This window comes from Oppia nitens, unplaced genomic scaffold (genome assembly GCF_028296485.1).
Source record: "Oppia nitens isolate AA-2021 unplaced genomic scaffold, nextdenovo-longstitch-racon4-pilon3 scaffold1_pilon_pilon_pilon, whole genome shotgun sequence".
Taxonomy (NCBI): domain Eukaryota; kingdom Metazoa; phylum Arthropoda; class Arachnida; order Sarcoptiformes; family Oppiidae; genus Oppia; species Oppia nitens.
In genome coordinates, this window is record NW_026533199.1 from 13,451,764 (window position 1) to 13,472,835 (window position 21,072).

A 21,072-nucleotide genomic window follows, 5' to 3' on the forward strand; every position below is an offset into this window, starting at 1 on the left:
TTAGGTATTGATATTGAATGTGGAATTTTTCGGAAAACTAATAAAATGGTGCCATTGTGGATCGCGGTGTGCAGTCGCTTAAAAGTCAGACAACTGCAGAAATACGGAATGAAAAGTAATGTTGTTTTTCACTGTTTCATAAAACATAATCCCTATGAAGTTAATCCATTGACTAAATTCTCGGGTGTGAAGAAAGAAGATATGATTAACGGTGTACAATGGAGTGATGCTAAAGTAAAAACTAAATACTATTTAGATAATTATCAAATTATCGGAAAAGCTGTCAAAAACGATTTAAAAACGTTAGAATTGCCTGAGTATGCAGATAGAGAAAACATCGTCGATATTGAGACAATATTCATCGGTAAAGAAGGAAGTAACGACAAGCTATCGCTTCGATCGCTGGCGTATTCAATTAAAGATAAGCTAATACAAGAATACGACATGAGTCAACAGGGTCATTCGCCTATAATTGATTCTCAACTCACCTTAGAGTTGTATAAAAGACATTTAAGTAATAAAATAAGTCCTGAAATAGATGAAACCGGTTCGTTATCATATCAATGGGTGAGAGACAAAGAAGAGAAAAATCCAGCTATTGTTAAAATTAAAAATGAGATCAGAGCCAATAGGAGGGCTCAACGGGTTGCTAAGAGAACTAAACAAAACTAGTATTATAATTGTATAGGTGGATACTTTTTGCAAACCAGTTTAACAACATAATACTAATTGCTATTTATTATAATTTCATCTCATTTTTTTGTTATTTGTGTTTGGACTTTCAACTAATACACTATAGTAAGCTTTTATTTTGTGAAAAATTTTTAATCCTATTATTATGGCCGGAGTGAATAGCAAAGTCGGAGCTCTAGACTATCAACTGTATTATGATTTTATACATTTGTATACTTCACTACGGAAGAAACAGCTGCTGATGCATATTCGAGAGATGTCATCCGATTTCACACTTCACAGCGAAATTGAATTGATACGGATCGCCAAGCGCTATTTTGATGATGCCCTACGATTCATTCTCAATGGTGGAGAGAAAAATGTTATCCGCGATAAGTTGGACTTAATGGCAAACACGATCAACAGTTTTGACGAAAAATTAATTCACTTCGTTGGCGATTATGTACGTCATAAAACCAAATGCGCGGAATGTAACAACAGACACAATGAATCATTGAACGTTGCAAAATTCGCTAAATTTAATGTATATATACGAGAAGTGATGGCTAATCTTAAACTTGATCGAAGACTATATAAACTCTCGTTGTCTCCAACTGGTATCGATGACGACCAGTCGGCCACAATCAGATATGACGACTCTGACGAAGATGTGTCTTCCATTCAAATAAAAAGTTGTTACGTGGACATGGAATGTGAAGAGACCGAAGAAAGAAGCGACAACAATAATGACATTCTTGTAACTGCCAGTGAATACACGGCACCTGAGGTGAGGGTTGCCTATTATCAATTCATGCATTTGGGAATATTACTGAAGCAAAGGGTATCTGAAAGTAAACTACACAATGATCGCTTGGAACTGAATAAATTGTTTACAATAAAACACTTCTATGAAATAATTCACTTGTGGGTCAACGGTCGATGGTCTGACCAAAAGAAATTATTAAAATTATTGAAACTAATGTTTTCTATTATGAGTCAATTACAACATCCCATTGACTTCGGGTCGGTCGATTATTTGGATCATAAGAAAGTATGTAACGTGTGTCCAACCGATACAGTAACCTACGCGAGAGTTATGGAAATAATTTTCCATTTAATGTACGAATATGAAGAAATATAGACGACTGGATGAGCAACTTCAAGGGAAAGCTGATGAGGAAGAAAGTGAAATCGAAAAGCTTCGTTCATGGATACAAAGACACAACTTCAATACTAAGCCTTAACTATTAATTTAGACTACCAATAATATATACTTTATATTATTTTACTTATATCACTTTGTATTTTGGTGACGGTCTTAATCAAATAAAACATTTATACACTCATATTAATTTACTTATATTTATTTTACTTTTATAAAAAAAATATATTTAAATAATTAAGTAAATTTTTAAGATAAAAAAATTTTATTTATTTATTATTCAATCCCATAACCTTTGATTAAATACATTGTATTGAAAAAAAAATTAAAATAAGTAATTTAATTAAGAAAATAAAAGTCCGTGCTTCGTTTATCAAGTAGTTTACTGATGAGTTCTAAGCATTGCATCATCGAGTCAACTTGACAAAGGTTGTTGGAGAAGACTTTGTATTCTTCTGTCGGTTGCCTCATTCTTAATTTAACCGAAGTACGATATTTAGCGTGGTTGGAAGTAATGTATCCGTCGTTGAAACTATGAGAACCAGGGAAATAAGTGTTGAACGACAATACCTATGACCGAGGAGACATAAGATAATATTAATTATAATAATAAAAAAATAAGATCATATGAAGCAAACCTCATTGCCAGTGCTTGTCTCATGAAGTAAAGTTAACATTAGTGAAGTCTTATCGAATACGAAGTCATTGTGATGACTGAAGAGGTTAATAAACTTGTGGTGACGATGAAATTCAATGAAATTTGTAGCCACTTCCCTGTGATCAACGAAAGTGAAAGAACCCCAATTTTGCCGTATGATGTTATAATTAACTACTTCCATATCCTGCTTAAGTACGGAGTTTTGCCCTATTATATGCGACCATATGTAGAATTCTTCACATAAATCGCTTTGACGCCACGTTAGCAAGACATCACGAAAAAACTCTACCATCGTCACACGCTTATCAATAATAATACCTCCTTGTGTTGCTGACGGATGTTCTTGAAAGCCAGTTTTGAAATTAAAAGCTTCGTTAGTGATGTACTCCAAAATTTTAGTCCTCAATATAAAACCGGCTGGACCAACAAGTGAGTCACGAAGATACTGATAATTTTCGGGAATTTCCATTACAACTGGAATTTCCGAGTAGAGGACCATAGGGTAGTCATTATAACGTGGTCGAGTACCGACGCGCACTTCATCATACCAATTCTCGAAATGTATTTTTAAATGACGGACGAATAAATGTCTACATTGTAGTCGTAGTTCAAAATTTGTTAACCACATACCGTTGCGACGACTTGCGTCATTGAAACAAACGAAGTATTCCAGTGATAGAAAGTTATACCGTTTATCGATGATTTCTTTAATCAATGGTATATTATTAACCGCATTAGCGTTATTTACAGGCTCTTGAGATCTCAGATTCCTTTGTTGTATACGAAGAGATCGACGAACGGCCTAATCAAAATTTAAATAATTAGTTAAAATAATTATTCTAAATAAATATTTGTTTAAAATACATAACTAAACAAAGACTTACCATTTTTAGTTGAATAATAGTAGTAAAAGCGACTGATATCAAATGAGTCAAACAAGTAAATAAAACAAGTTTTTGAAATAACACAACACTCAGACATTAAGATAACACCCTTAAAAACTGGTTTTTACCTGACCTTCTTAAACTGGTTTTTCGTACATAATAAATATAATACAGTATATATACAATATATAAATATTTTTTTTGCTATATAGTTGTATAGAGCTATAGAGTTGTTGAACTTTGTTTATTTTTATGTAAATTATATATATAAAATTTTTTTTTATTCTAAATTTTATAAGTCTAACATATAGTGAATATATAAAAATAATGTCGACTGAATACGACTCAGATGATACAGAAATTTATTATAATAGTGATAATTCAAAAATTAGTGAAGAACTAAATCTAATTATTGATGAAACGGTTCACACGTCGGACGAAGAGATAGAGTCAGCATACGATGACTCAGTATTTGATTCAATAAACGATGATCTAATTGAAGAAAATAAAGATGTTGACATCGCCAACAATGTACAAATCAATAGTTCCGATGACGCCAACGATGCTGTCAATGAGGACAACAACTTACAATGTGAAGAAAATGAAGTCAGCAATGAAGCAAATAAGGAAGCAAAGAATATAACTTCAATAATTAATGAGGTAGATATCATTGGAAGTGATGGTGTTAAGATATATGCATACTACAAACCAATAAAAGTGAGTACCTCACTGGATTCATGCGAGGTAATGTTGGACGACGAAGTAAAAATACACACAGATTAATATTATGAAAATAACATCAAATCTACTTAAAAAAATTGAATTAAAACAAATATTTAAATTGCTTAAACAATTTATTTTTTTTATATCAAAAAAAATAATACAAAATTAAAATTAAAAAAAAACCAAAAAAAAAACCCGTTATATAAAAAAAAATTAAATGTTTAAAATTAATAAAATACAATAAAAATATTATATATAAAATAATTATTATGTTAAAATAAAATATATTTTATATTTAAAGTTAAAATAATGTAATTGATAATTAAAAGTAAAATAAAATCAAAATAATAATAGATAATAAATTTATTCATCGTCTGTTAAGTCCACGTCAGTAGCGGAATTGTCAGCCAAAATAGTTGTTTCGTTTATTGATACCTCTCGTCCTATATTACGTAGAAGTGCGTACATTTGTAAGTTAACCGTATTTGGTAGGAATGCCAATGGTATTTCAGCCGAAGGAGACGACATTACATCATTTTCGCGGTTCAATGGAAGAGTTAATGATTTACTCAACGATGCCACAAAATCCGGTTTATGATTCTTCTTTAAAAAGCAAAACACTTCATATGTGTAACCTTTTGATTAAAAAAATTATAATTATGAATTTTTTAAAAAAGAATATATAATTTAATAACTTACCTTTAACATCCTGTTTTCGAATATCTGGTCGCAAAAGTATGATACTTAGAAGTTTATCACGTCGTATATTACACTCAGGTATAAACTTTTCAAGTGGTTCTCGACATAAAATGAAAATTTTCTTATTTTCCGTCAACGAGTCCTTTACTTCGGAGACTATTTCCTTTAATGAACGATCGTAGAAATTTTCCAGTATATCAGTGCTGTTATTAACTTTAACGAGTCTTTCATAAGCTTTGTTATTCTTATTTGGCCTGGTTGAGACGACGCGGTTATAAAACATATAACCTTTATCGCTTAGGTCTGATCCGAGAAGTAAAATTACTTTACGCCATATTAATACAATCAACTCATGTGTTTCAAGCTCTTCATATCTAAAAAAATTGAAATTATTATTAAATTTATATACAATTTAAAATATAAATTCTGAACAATACTTTAGTAATTCATAAAATGAGTTACACCACCCTTCGGTCATTCCATTAGCAAATAATTTTTTTATTTGTTCATCGATTACGCCGTAATCCTCATTAAAATTATGTAAAAGAGAGGACAAAGCTGTAGATGGAGTATTTGCTTTCGCCGTTATAGCCGAGGTAGAAGGCATATTAGCTATTGTAACAGAAGAGACGGTACGATTTACTGAAGCTTTTACCTTCTTAAGGGTTGCAGTTTTACTTTTGGTATATGTTCGCTTATTTACTTTTGGTCTATTGACAACTTCTGGTGTCGGGAAATTATACCGCTCTGGCCCGTGACCTCTACATATATTCGGCGCAGTACGACGATAATGATCAATTGATTCGAGACATGCTGGCAGTAAAAAAGATGCGGGTTGCCAACTATCTGGATGATGGATCAACTGATCATCATCGTTACGAGTCGAAGCATACCTTACTTTAAACATAAGACGCTCGCCTGTTGTGTTGGACGAATAATCGTGACCAACAATTGCCTCAACATCATAGAGGAGACCACTACGACGAGACGTATTGTTAGCATTAGACGTAGGATAAAATTCACGCAAATCAAAATCAAAAAACATGTGATTTTGGTCATCAGCATCATCGTCCTCATCATCAGCAGTCACAGTTATTGTAGGAGGAGAAGGAGGGGAATTGTTTGTAGGCAGAGCTGCGGAAGTTACAGTCACTGAAGCTGCAGGTGCAGATATACTAACATTGTTGTTAGAATTGTGCACTGTAGGTGAAACAAAGGCAGTAGTTGCCTGACGGAAGGGAAGCGGCAAGACATGAGGGGTTTGATTCAAGTCAGCCGATATTTGATCAAATGTGCTTTGAATAAATTGCATTAGACTTAACGATAATTTTTCTTTTGTGGCCAGTGATGCCTGATAAGACTCTCTATCAAAGGGCATGATGTCTGCTAAGCGTAACTATTAAAATTAAAAAAATGCATATAAATTAATATAAAAATATTAGAGTATAGTAATGGATATACTACTAAAATATTTAAAGTATTTATTTAAAAAAAATGGACAGAGTTTTGTTTCGATTTTTAATATTTAACTAATTTACTATTTTCCCTGCACGCTACCCGCCTTTCGCTTAGAGATCCCCTTTATAGGCCCGTACGGCCGCAGCCAACACATGTACGGTTCAGACTCTCTCAACTGGCCTAAGACAAGGGGTGTGGTTGTCCTAAAAAGATTAACCAGCCCTTTAGGATCTTAAAAAAAAAACCGATGAGGCCAGGTCCTGTACGTCGTTTATGGACGTAGTCAGAGGACAGGGCAGCGTATGACGAAAAAAATGCACTCAAATATGTGTACATATGAAAAAAAACAAAGACTAATAACTCAACAATTATTGGATCAAAATTTTAAAAATTAGTCTCATTTTGACCGCTAAGGTCTTATCTTTCGATTAAAAGAAAAAAATTAAATAAAAATTAAAATAATTACCTTATTTTTACAAATTTAATTTTATAAAAACGAGTGCTTGTTTACAAACAAAGAGTAGTACACATATGACTAACAAAAACAAAAACACATGGGTTGCTATGGATACCTATGACGTCATGAAAATGTAATAAAATTATTACAGAAATACTTTAATCAGATAAAGATTATAAAATAAATTTTATTTTGTATAATGACCTATATAAAATTCTGTACTGTTTTATCACAATGGTCAATAATGATAAATTTAATAAAAAAAATCATATCTTAAAAACCATTAATCCTAAAAATCTCATACTTGACTATGATGATCAGTCAAATAAATACTGTAAACTTCGTAAATAAAAATTAAAAATTTTAAAGTTGTTTTTAAGAAAATAATTAAAATATAAAATTTTAAATATAAATTAATCGATTGTTAAATTTTGAAAATTATTTTCAAGTAGTTATTGAAGTTCTAAAAATCCAAAACTTATATAGTACATGCATACAGTATAATCAAACGTAAAAAGCAACTTTTTAAAATTTTAGTAATGCTAAAAATAAAGATATGAATTTTTGAAATTTTTTTATAAAAGTTACATTAAAAAATTTATAACTCGAAAACTATGATAGGCAGATGAAGCAAACATAATCGGTTGTGCTTAGCATAAATATGTCTAATTTTTATTAAATAATCTTAATTAAAAAATTTCTATAATAAAAAAGTTCACAATTTTCAAAAAATCGTGCTTCGTATATCGAATTGTCTTAAAAATACGAAATAAGTTTAATTTATATCCATCACTGAGGAAGTACAAAACAAGAGCATTTTGCTTCGTCTGAGAGTTGTAATTTAATAGATAATGAAACATTTGTAAAAAAATTTTAATTTTAATACAACTGTAAATTCACTAATTTATTTAATAAACGTACTTTATGAAACACTCATATGAAGCGATTTGCTATAAAATTATGAAATAGATCATAATTATTGGCATAAAAATTATTGAGCTTAAAATATTGACTTTTCAATGAGGTGGACCATTTTAAAGATTATGTCTATTTTCGGTAGATTGAGTTTAAGAATTTATTAAAAATAGAAGACGATGTCTAAAATTCTCGAAATTAAGGAAAATGATAGATGTATATATAAAATATTTATAATATTAATTACAAAATTTTAGCCCTAATAATAAATACATAAATGACGTTTATGTAGAAATTTTATGATTTTGTTAAAATTATTGTTAAATTTTTTAAAAATCAATGGATACAACTAGAATAATTCTAAAGGATGCAATTTATCAACTTATTTGTCCTTTACTACCTACAAAAATATTGGTTAAAAATATTAAAGTTTACCACGAGGCAGGCCAAATAAACAAAATAGGCTAAAATCATTCTCATTTTTGAAATTCCCGGCCTCATTGTTATTAAGCAGATACTATAGTTTTTGTTTCATGTATTTAAAAAACAAACTCTGAACAAATTTTGGGCTATAAATTTTAGCCGTAATTATTACCATAATTAAGATATGTTAATTTTAAATTAAATTTTAAAATTTTACTACACTTTGTCTTATAGCCGTAAAACTATTACTTTTAAAATTATTTAATTTGGTGCACATAAAGATTACAATATATTCTTCTAATTTGCTTAACAAATATTTTATTTATAGTAATAGTTTTTGAATTAAAAATTTTTAAAATTATTTTACATAAATTTTTCAATTTTTTGAAAATTTTTAATATATAAATGGTTTGCTCTAAAATTATGATTTCATATAAAAATTATGTGTTTAGTATCTAACTAATGAATTTCATAGGTATTACTTCATTATAAACTTGGTTGTGCTTTAAAGTTTTTTTAGTATTTTATTCTATAAAATTGATAATTGAAGCAAATATTTAACATTAAGTCTATGGGTTTACATGTTATTTCTATGGAAATGTTTTACAATTATACCTTATGTTTATTAATATTTCTATACAAACACGTGCTATAAATACTATTATAAAACATGTCAATATGTGTTTAAAAAAAATATATAGGTATATGAGGTAACCTTTTATTTGTTATATTGTGACGCCCATGCGACGTCATGAAGGATGACGTAAAATACTACGGTTAGAAGTGGTATATATACGAGTGTAACCACTTCATTTTGACAATGATGTTTGTTACTTTACTCTTGTTGTTTGTGTTAATAATAGTTATTTTAATTTTAAGTGAAGTTTTCTTTCGCTATTATTAAAATGTTTCTACAAAGTATTATTCTATTAATATTAGTTACCTATAGTATAGGTATTTATACTGACTATTTGACTTTGATTAATACAGAAGATGAAGATAAGTTCTTATCAAATCAGTCTTATGAATTGGTTAACATTATTGATCGAAACAACCTTATTATACGTAATTCAAAATGTGACGTTTTGCATATAAAAACATCAAATATTAAAGAAAGGTTTTCAGCAGATGTTGGTATCGACCGAAGATTTAAATGTAATGGATATGTGAATGTTAATGATAAAAATGATACTTCTATTGAATCGATGCAGACTTGGATTGTCATCAAGCGTCAGATGGTCAGCGTTGATAAAGATATTAAAGATGGTTTTAACCATGTCTTAATATACAAAGACAAACTGTATGAACCTGACTATGGCTCGCATACTTCGGGTATAATTTATATACATAACGATAAATGTGAATCCACTCCGGTGCCTTCAACGTATGCTACCATCCATTACATTTACGACACAAGTACTGCTTTGTACCGATGCTATCATCCACAACTTTTCAGCAGCCAAATTGATAAAATAAATTATAACTACAAAATTGATTCTAATTACACACTAGAAGTATTACCAGTCAGTGGTAAAACCGTTTATCTCAAAACAAAAGACAAATTTGGCAGTCATTCAGTAAAAGTGGAGCCATCATGTCCAACAACCGAAGATAGTTATACAGTCACCAATCCGGTACTCAACGTAACTGCAATAACATCAACGGAAACAGTGTTTTCTACATCTACCGTTACTGTTACATCGATACAACCAACCGAAGTAATTAAATTAACTACAACAACCACGACAATAAATTGTCAACATGTCGGTCAGTCGCAAGAGATAATTAAAAACGACATTAATAATATATTTTCCAAACGTAAATTATTAGAATCAATAGGATTGGTATCGTCTGCGACTCGCAATGCAGTACTTCGTCAATTTACTTCTCAAAAACCTCAACCCGTAACTCCAGTACCTATTCCTGTAGAAGATAATAGATTAAAAGTAAAGATCACAAATTTTGAACTACCAAAACAAACTAATAAAGTACAAGATATTAAATACGAAGATGAGAAGGAAGATGATAATATCGACGTAATTCCTTTAGAAAACATATATGTTTCAAACATTACAAGGAAATTTGATGATCTAAACTATACAACGGTAGCAGCTTACCATGGCATTCAATTTACAAGATATGGCAAGCTATACGCCTTCACAGATGAATTCATACATTTTATTAAATTTGACTTCCCATTTGAAAATTTTCGCATATCTTCTTTACATGATATAAACTTGTGTGCAGAAATGATATCAAAAATTACTGTAAGTGGAAACATAACCGAAGCCGAAAATTTTGTGACTACATTAAACAATACATGTCAAAGTTTCGAACAAAGTATGGCCTCCTTTTCCGAACAAATTGATATGACCGCCACTAAGACACTTAAAAATTTCCGTTTAAGACAACAATCAAGAGGTGAAATAAGAAATAAGCGTTTCATTGATCCGATATCTGTGGCTGTAGGAGCCGGTGCAATCTGGTTGGTGACGGAAGTGATCTCCGCTAAACACGACCGAAAGAAACTATACGATAGGGTTACCGATTTGGAGGATTCTGTCGAAAAGACTGCAAAAAGTTTAAAGATTGTAGCAGAAAATTTCATAGGTTTTTCCAAAGAAGTTTCCGAAACAATGATAAAATTTAATGAAAAAATAAATCTACTAAAGAGTTACACTACCACAGAAATTAATAATCTTTACAATTCATTAAATGATTATAAAGATTACTTAGAGAGCAAAATAATCATTGTAGCTATAATGTCTATTTTTAACGATTATCGATTGGCAGAAAATAATTTATTTCAAAATCAATTAGTCGTACTTTTAGATGGCATACAAACGTTTGAAAACATTTTCAGTGTTATTAATTCAGGGCGACTTAGTCACGGATTACTGAGTTGGCGGCGCCTAAACCGTATATTAAGCAATATCGAGAGATCTTTTAATAACAATTTTGACTTAGGTATTCATAGATCTGAACGTCAGTTATACTATACTTTTCCACTAATTTCTACTGCAATCGATCCAAAGACGAACAAAATTTACATTTCCATTCGAATACCGCTGACCAGAAAGAAGAGTAATAGAAAATATACCATAATAAAGCCAACGTTTTTGCCGTTTACATGTTTAAAAGAAGATTGTTTCAATAAGGGTAGTAAAAATAAAACATTAAGCTTCATCAACGGTGATACGCTATGGTTAGTAAATGAAGATGAGACAGACCTAATGGGAACCATATCACCTAATTTTATTAACTGTCAATACATAAACCATCAGTATATTTGCTTTACATTTGATGTTAACCAAATTATGGAAGCAAAAAGTTGTTATAAAGGTATCTTTGATTGGGATGAAAGAAAAATTGGTCAAAATTGTGACATCATTACACGTCAATTGGACGACTATCAACCCATTGCTATCGGAGGTGATCGATATGTTATTCATAAAAATGCACTACCTGTTTATGATTTATTGTGCGAAAACAAAAATCCAGTGAGACATCACTTAACTGAATTCATAGAAGTTATCAATCTAGATCCGGGTTGTGACATCTCATTCCCTAGTATCGGTCGGATCCTCAGGGGTCCGTTTGCGAGACCTCTTCGTAATGAAGTGGATAACCAAGCATTTTCATATCATTCAGAGCTTTTGACTGAAATACAAAAAATGTCGACAATAAGTGATGAACAGGTTAACAGTTTGATACTACCAAACATTACAGTTCCACATATAAGACAATATAACTCAACGATTGATGACGTATTCTTCGAGTGGGACACAAAAACTCTGACAAAATTTACAAATTATTTGTCTACTATGCAACAAAATTTAGCAGAAGCTATCAGCGAAGTAGAGTCGGTAACGGCAAAGAAGACCGGAAGTTATTTTGTTAAAGGTTTAGTCGGGACATTTAGTGGTATCATTCAAGTGTTGATGATTACTATAGCAATAATGGGTGTTTTATCGTACAGTAGAGTAATAGGTTCTACGGCTTGTTTTCAAGTAATTGCTATGACTGAAGTTGAAGCCTCTATCTTTGGTTTAGATCGAGAATTGTTTTCAATAGATATACAGACAATCGTAGATCTGACAGTTATCGGATTACTAGTTTTTATCTTAACATTAATTGTTATAACTACATGGAGAAGAAGAACCGTCTACACCCATTCTATTGGTAGGATTATCGAAACATCATCAAATAATTGGACTATTTTGGTATTTATCGTAAAAGAAACACCTAACATATGTACTTATTTTGTCGAAGTCGTCGAATTGCGAGTACCTGTGTTGATCGGACAAGCAGGAAGACAAATTACTGACTTAAGAGTAGCTAACAAAGTGATACCATGGCATATAAAGAACGGACGTAAGGGAAAGACATTGTCGTTGGGAGAGAAAGTTCATATTTATGACAACAATGACTCATTGATCGATGGATGGCAACAAATTCAGATTAAAATAAGCGCTATTAAATGGAAGTATTTACCAGAAATGCCACATAACAGACGTCCGGTGTTTCTCAATAAGATTAACGAACATGGAGTAGCATTTGTGAATGTAGCGCCTAAACGACTTTAACCAATTATAAGACAAAAGACAGATTTTCAAGGACATGAAACTGAATTTTTTTTATTATACTACTTTTAAACTTTATTTTAAACTTGTCTTACAAAACCGGTTATATTTCCTATATATTTTAATCACTCAATAAACTTGTTTCAAGCATTAAAATAAATTGTGTTTTATTAACTATATAAGCAATGGTTATATGAAGTAATCATTCATTCTATTATTACTTCAGTTTGTGTAAGCATTGATTTGGTGATACTTTTTAATAGTTGTAAAATTAAATTTTATGATGACAAGTGAGGTTAGACGTAGTGTTTCATATGAAGCATTGGATATTAACAATGCAGATCCAATCGCACCTGTGTACCGTTCTATTAATGATGACCAACTAACCGATAGAAGTGTCATGGATCGAAGCTCACTTGGCGTTAGAGATAACGATAACCATGAGAGACCGACTGAACGCGACAATACATTTATTAGTCATCGTTTTGTTAAATCATACAAGCATCCACAAATCGATACTTATAATGGAAGTAAAAGTGGTGATTTCGATGATTGGATAACCAATTTTGAGCTGTTAGTGTTCGGCAATCACATCATTCCTGACGCCGAGAAACGGAAACTATTGATCAATAATTTGGGATCAGAACCGAAAACCTATGTTAGATATGAAGTAACCAATGGTACTTATGTTGCAATTAAGAAGAAACTTATGGGTCTGTATGGTGGATCTGAAGACTCTATGACAGAAATGATTAATCGTAAATTTGATTACGGCCGAGAGCCGATTCAAACTTATATTGTAGAGAAAAATAATTTGATTGAAAAGTGTTCTCCCGAAATGAGCCTTAAGAACAAAAAGCAAACGATTGTGGATGGTTTCAAAGGATATGAGTTCTATGAGGATATGTTGGATATTACTCGAAACACAGATATAAATAGTGAACACGAGTTGATAAAATTAATAGTTAAAAAATTCAAAGATCATGAGAAGGCTAGAAACGCAATAAATCCAAAAGGATATAAGACTGAAGACGATGATTTAAAACGTTTGCTACGTAAAAGTATTGAAACAATTAATAATACTAAACATGTAACGTTTAATCGTCGCGATCAAACGGATTTCAATAGAAGAGAATCACAGGAAGTTAATCAACGTAGTTCGAGAGACTACACACGAAATAGACAGCAAAATTTCAATTTACGTAACAGAAATTTTAAACAATATAGAGACCCTTCGTATGAAAACGATAACTATAATAAACGTTATAATACTTCGTTATATGAGAACACAAATAGTTACCGAAGAAATAGTTTTGGCGATGGTAGTCGACCAATTAACAAGGATAGTAATACATTGCCGAAGACAGTGGATAACAACTCAAACAAGGCTGACAGACAGCAACATCCTCTTCAAGAAGGAAAGCTTTCAAGACTAGGTCCAAGGTGTTTCAATTGTGGAAAAATTGGGCACATTAAGATTAACTGTACCCAACAACGCAAAGATTCAAAAAACTAATTAGATCGAGTGATGATAAAGATGGACATACACTCGATAAATTTTATTATAGCTATCCATCTAAATATAAACTATATTTTGATATTAAACTTAATAATAATAATTATAAAATTTTATTCGATTCGGGGTCGGATCTTTCTTATATTCATCCAAAATTACTTATCAAACTTAAAGTTTCCGCTACGAAATGTCATCCAATCCCAGTTAGTTTAGTTAATGGATCCAATATAATAATAAACAAAAAAGTAAAAATTTTACTTTCATATAAAAATATAAACTTTGATCATACGTTTTACGTGTTTGATAATTTAAATGAAGACGCGATTTTAGGTATGAATTATTTCATGGACGCTTTGTTTCATAATAATGGTGACATTGAAGAAATTTTCCCATCGCTCGTCCAGTGTGGTATCAATAAAAATTTATTATACGATATCTCTCAAAAATCTGAAGAAAAATTTATAATTGGTACTAAAGATGAAGAAGAAAAAGAATTAATAGAAAATTTACTAAACAGGTTTACAGATGTTTTTGCTTTCAAAAATTCAGATCTAACTACTGCCGTAGGCATTAAACATTCAATTGACACCGGCGATGCTTTGCCTATTAAACAAAAGAATTATCCACGCGGATGGAGGGAAAAAGATGAGATCACTACAATCGTTGACGAAATGTTAACTAATAAAGTAATAACAGAATCTGTTAGCCCTTGGAATAATCCGATTGTATTAGTTAGACAAAAAGAGAAGACAAGGTTTTGTCTTGATTATCGTAAACTTAACAAAATAACCAAAGAAGACGTATTTCCGTTACCGTTAATTCAAGATCTAATAGACCTATTAGAAGGGAAGCCAATTTTCTCTTCGTTTGATCTACGTTCCGGCTACTGGCAGATCGAATTAGAGGAAAAAGATAAAGAGAAAACAGCATTTACTGCTAATCATCAAAGATATCAGTTTAATGTAATGCCATTTGGACTTGTGAACGCACCAGCGACATTTCAACGATTCATGCAGAAGGTTTTTGACGGCATTCTACATAAATTTGTTTGCGTCTATTTAGACGACGTCGTAGTATTTTCTAATACATTTGAAGACCATCTTCAGCATCTAGAAGTCGTACTGAACCGAATAAGAAAATACAACCTTAAGATACATTCAGATAAAAGCTACTTTGTTGTCAATGAGATGAAATTTCTTGGCTTTGTTATCAATCGAAATGGTACTAAACCTAACGAAGACAAGACAAAAGCCATATCTCAATTTCCTGTACCTCACAACTTAACTGGCATTAGGTCGTTTTTAGGGATGTGTAATTATTATAGAAAGTTTGTTCAGAATTTTTCTTCAATCGTCAAACCCTTAACTAATCTTACACGAAAAGATATACCATTCATTTGGAGCGCTGAATGTCAAAAAGCTTTTGACGACATTAAAAATAGACTTTTGAACCCTCCGATACTTGGACATTATAGGCAAAGAGAACCGTTAATCTTATACACTGATGCTTCCGGTATTGGTATATCTGGAATATTATGTCAAATACAAGACGGTAAAGAAAGGGTACTATACTATGCAAGCGCAACGTTGAATAAAGCAGAATCTAATTATTCAACAACTGAAAGGGAATGTCTAGCTATTGTATGGGCTATCAAAAAGTTTCATCAGTACTTATATGGGTCAAAATTTGAAGTCAGAACCGACCATTGTGGACTGTGTTGGCTTAAAACTATTGACAACCCACGTGGAAGACTTCATCGCTGGTCTCTTGACTTGCAGCCATATCTAAACTACATGGAAATAAAATATAAAAATGGTAAACTACATACGAATGTTGATCCGCTTTCTAGATATCCCGTCAATGATGAAGTAGACCTAAACACTGATGTGACATTCTATCAAACCACAGTAAACATCGGTGATGAGCAGAAAAAAGACCGTTGGTGTCGTGAACTATATAAAGAAATTAATACAAATAAAACTGTAAAATACATAATTGAAGACAACATTATCTACTATGTTGATACTGACATTACTGGACAGGAAAGACGCAGAGTCTGCTTACCAAAGCATATGATTGATGATGTTTTGTATTCATTGCATAGTGACATGACTTCCGGGCATTTAGGACTAAATAAAACATTCGACAAAGTTATGAATAGATTTTATTTTCCGAACATGAAGAAAATCGTTTTCCGTTTTATCAGGGGATGTGCCGAATGCCAATCACGTAAAAGAGATTATGGTTTACCTAAAGGTACACTCCATTCAATAACTACAAGCAAACCTTTTGAGAGGGTAGGATTAGACTTTATGGGTCCAATATCACCAAAGTCAAATAATGGAAACAAATACTTAATTATTTTAGTAGATCATTATACTAAGTGGGTCGAAGCAAAAGCTGTACCCGATTCGAAAGCGGCCGTGGTCGCAGATTTTTTTATTCATTCTGGTGTATTAAGACACGGCGCCATCACTACGTGCTTAACGGACAGAGGTCTTAGTTTTTGTTCTGAACTTACTGAAGAAATTCTCAAAGTTTTTAACACAAAACACGTTATGACATCGCCATATCATCCACAATGTAATGGATTAGCCGAAAAACAATGTAAAACATTAACAGATATGATGGCTTTATATTGTAGCTCTAATTATAAAGATTGGGATATATTTTTACCTTATTTGGTGTTTGCGTTAAACACCGCAAAACAAGAAACTACTCAGTTTAGCCCCTTTTATATGCTTTACGGAAGACATCCAAAGCTTCCGTTGGACGTTACTTTAGACATTGAATTAAATAAAGTCAATGAAATTGATGTGTTTAACAAATTTGCAGAAGCAAAAGTATTAGTTAAACAAAACATGATTGAGGCACAGATGAGACAAAAGAAGAATTACGACAAAAGACATAGATCTATGGAGTATCAAATCGGAGATTTGGTGTTAGTCTACAGAAAAATAAGAAAAGTTGGCCTAAGTGAACGACTTATTAATCCCTTTGTGGGCCCTTTAAAAGTGATAAATAAGTTCAATGACACGTATTGGTTAAAGGATGTAAACACAGGTACTGAGATACAGTCAACAATCGATCGTATAAAGCCTTATTATGAGTTTAACATTGATGACGACGATATTTGGCCACAATTTGAAGACGACGTATCAGTGGATATGGAGTCGACAACCGAAGCAGTACCGAACAAGGAAGAATCTAAAGCACCATTATAATACGTGGGGCAACGTTCACGCCATAATGTTTCAACTTTTACATTTTTAATTTTATAATTTTTGTCTAATATTGCATGCAATTGTTTAAATATTTTATATTGATTTTATACCTGTGCACACATTCTCTAATCTCGGGACGAGATTTCTTTGAAAGGGAGGGTAGTTGTCACGTTTGACGGAGATTAAGCCTCAGTAGAGGCCTTAAAGCTTCATAGCTTCATAACTTTAGGCTTCATATACATATGAAGTTATATAGTGAGGTACGAAACATAGCAGTGTATTGAGCATAGCTTTGTAATACACAGTAGTGTATACAGCATAGCATCATAATACATAGCGGTGTATTGAGCATAGCTCTTTAATACACAGTAGTGTATACAGCATAGCATTATAATACATAGCAGTATATTTCAGCATTAGCGGCACTAACGATACTAATACATTACTATTGTATTAATTGACACTATATTATAATAACTAGTAAATAACACTATAGCATACAGTATACTACATATGCTTTATAGCATTAGAAACCTTGATTGCATTATTTTAAGGCAATAACTAGTTTAATGACAACCGGTACGTATTAACTAGGCTGAGACAGTAATAGCCAATAAGAGAGTAGTTTATATAGTTGTGTCACTAATAAGTAGTATATGATTGGTATGATTAGAGCGCCGACTCGGGAAATGTGCCGAGCATTCTGTTCCCTAGTCACTTGAGTGACTGGAGAGAGAGAGTTGAGTTCGAGACGCCGAGACGAGAGGACGTGTATTACCTATTATTGTAACCCATATTATACTTTTATATATTTAATCAATAAATTGGTGACGGTTAGCAACAGCAACAGTAAGTTAAAGTGTTTGTAGACGCAGGCCTTCGGGCCTTGCGTTCGCCGGCGACGGTAGTCGCGTAAGTGTGGGACAGAGATCGGGTAAGATTTGTTTACTGAGACAGAGTCTCGCCTCCCGAGTCGTTCGGTCGAGGCTAGAGAATATCTGATCTTCATTTGGTAGGTAGTCGAGACCACTGGCATCGTCTCGCTTCCCGTCGCCAGACGGTTGAGGCTCGAGATGAGGTCTCTACCAGATCATGCCAAAGGGCCGACAGTGTAATACCATCGCCACATCGGGAGCGACCGGAAGGCGGTTATCGGATGGCCGTCGAGAACCCCTAGACAACTTATGACTACGCGATACAACAACCCCTAGACAACGTATAACTTCGCGATGCGATTAACCCCTAGACAGACAAACTTCATAGACGACAATCCGAGTAGACGAGTTAACGTTACGTACTTCATGGGTATGGTTAGGATCGGCCACGGTCAGGCTACGGCGTCGTAGAGTAGCCACCGCAGGGTGACCTAGTGCAGCGTTGGGGAATCGTAAGATGCAGAGTCGTAAAGTCTGCATAGCGCTGGCGAGCGAAAGCGAGCGAATATTACAAATACAGGTCGGTGCGAGATCTACATGGTGCCTACGACACTGGCGACTTAAAGCCGATTCACCCTTACGTCGAAGTAGCGACGCAGGACGTTACAATATATATATATAAATTTGTCAAAAAAAATTGTTTATATAATTGTTAGTGAAAATTAAATTTTAAACAAAAATTTAAAAAAAAAATGCTATTTTTAGTTGGCAACCCTACATAAACAACAACATCATCATCACTAGTAAACAGTTTCTAGTATTTTAGTAATTTTTGTTTTTAATTTTTTTAATAATAAAAAACAATTAACTGTTTTAATAAATTTCTAGTAAAATATTTATTATAATGTTTAATAAATTTTATATAAAAAAAACTAAAAACATTAATTTTTATACAGTTTTTTGTATTTAAAACATTGTGTTTTAACTATGATATAAAAAACTATAATATATTAAATATTTGTTATCTAATATTTATTATTTAAACTTTCAATTAATAATTTAATAGAGTTTAAGTTTAAATATTAAAATAAAAAATAAAAGTTTATTTACTGTATTTTCAGCTAAATTTATGCCAAAAAAAATAATCATCAAAAATAAAAATTCAATATAATCTACTCATAGTATTAGTGTCAATGGGTTTAAGTTATCAAAAAAAATAATAATTTTTTGGCAATTATATGGATAAATAAATATATATAAACATTATTTCGCATTTTATTTTGTTATAAAAATAAACACACATTTTCTTCAAATACCAATAATTTTTATTTTTTTGTTGGATTTCATTAACGCAACAAAATATTATATATTATATTTAAATAGATATATAAATACTACTATTGATGTCAGTGTTATATATATATATATATATTTACTGTATGTCTATCATAGGGTAAGGAATGGGCTATTTTTGTCGCCCTAACCCTTACAAGTACTACATCAGCACATACTCGGAGCACAGGGAGGTATAAACTTATATATATATATATCATATATTCTGTATATATATGCAAATCATCATAGTTTACGACACATACACATCACAAGTTATTTTTGGGTTTTATTTTTCAAAATTCATAGTATTTTTTTTAAAAGTTTAGATATGAAATACACAAAATAAAAAATTATATATTCATAAAACATAGTGTATTATTACTAACTACTAGTGTAATACTTTAATAACGCTTCAACAGTATATTAAACGTGTTTTTATTTTGTGAGTGAAAATTTTTAATTTTATTTTTTATCATCATCACAATTATTATATAGTAATATAATTATTAGTATATATATATATACACGTGTTTGTTTGTTTATATGTATGTTTAAGTGCATATATATATATACTATATATAATTAAATTAATATTTATATATATATATAATTTATTTGTACTAAAATTTGTTTACAATAATATTTAGTATATGTGATTTATTTATTTTTTGGTTATATGTAAAACTGTTAATTAATAATCTATAATAAGTTTATTAATAATAAAATATTAAGGTATTTATTACATAGAGAAGTTTAGCGTAAAGATTATTTCAAATTAATTAATTAATATTTTATTAGATTTAATTTTTTTATTATTATTATACTTAAAAAATAATGTTTGTTTGTTTCAAAAAAAACCCTGTTGTCAAATATATTATTTATATATATATTATATAAATATAACTATAAATTATTAATCAAAGTTAATATAAAATTAATTTCTATTATTATTATTATTAGTTTTAATTTCTATTATACTAAAATAATATATTTATTTTACAACAAAAAATAATTTAATTTAATAAAATATTTTTTAAATAGTTTCATACAGTTATATATGATATATATATATATAATGTAAATATAACTATAAATTATTAATCAAAGTTAATATAAAATTAATTTCTATTATTAATATTTTTAATTTCTATTATACTAAAATAATATATTTATTTTACATTTTTTTTTAGTTTTTTTAATACCCAGTTATCATATATAATGTCTACAACCTATGAGCGGGAAAGGGCCCGAAATGCCTATCAAAAACAATTAGATTATTTCAAACGGGAAATGAAACACGAATTACGTAATTACGGGACCATTGATTTTGATGCTAAAATGAAAATCAAATTCAAAGCCATGGGTTTACGGCGGGAATGTCTCGACAACTATCGACAGTCGTTGAAAGGCATTGAATACGACAATCGATTGCATGAATTTACCGATTGTTTCCGACAACTGACATATACGACGATTAGAAATAAAAAT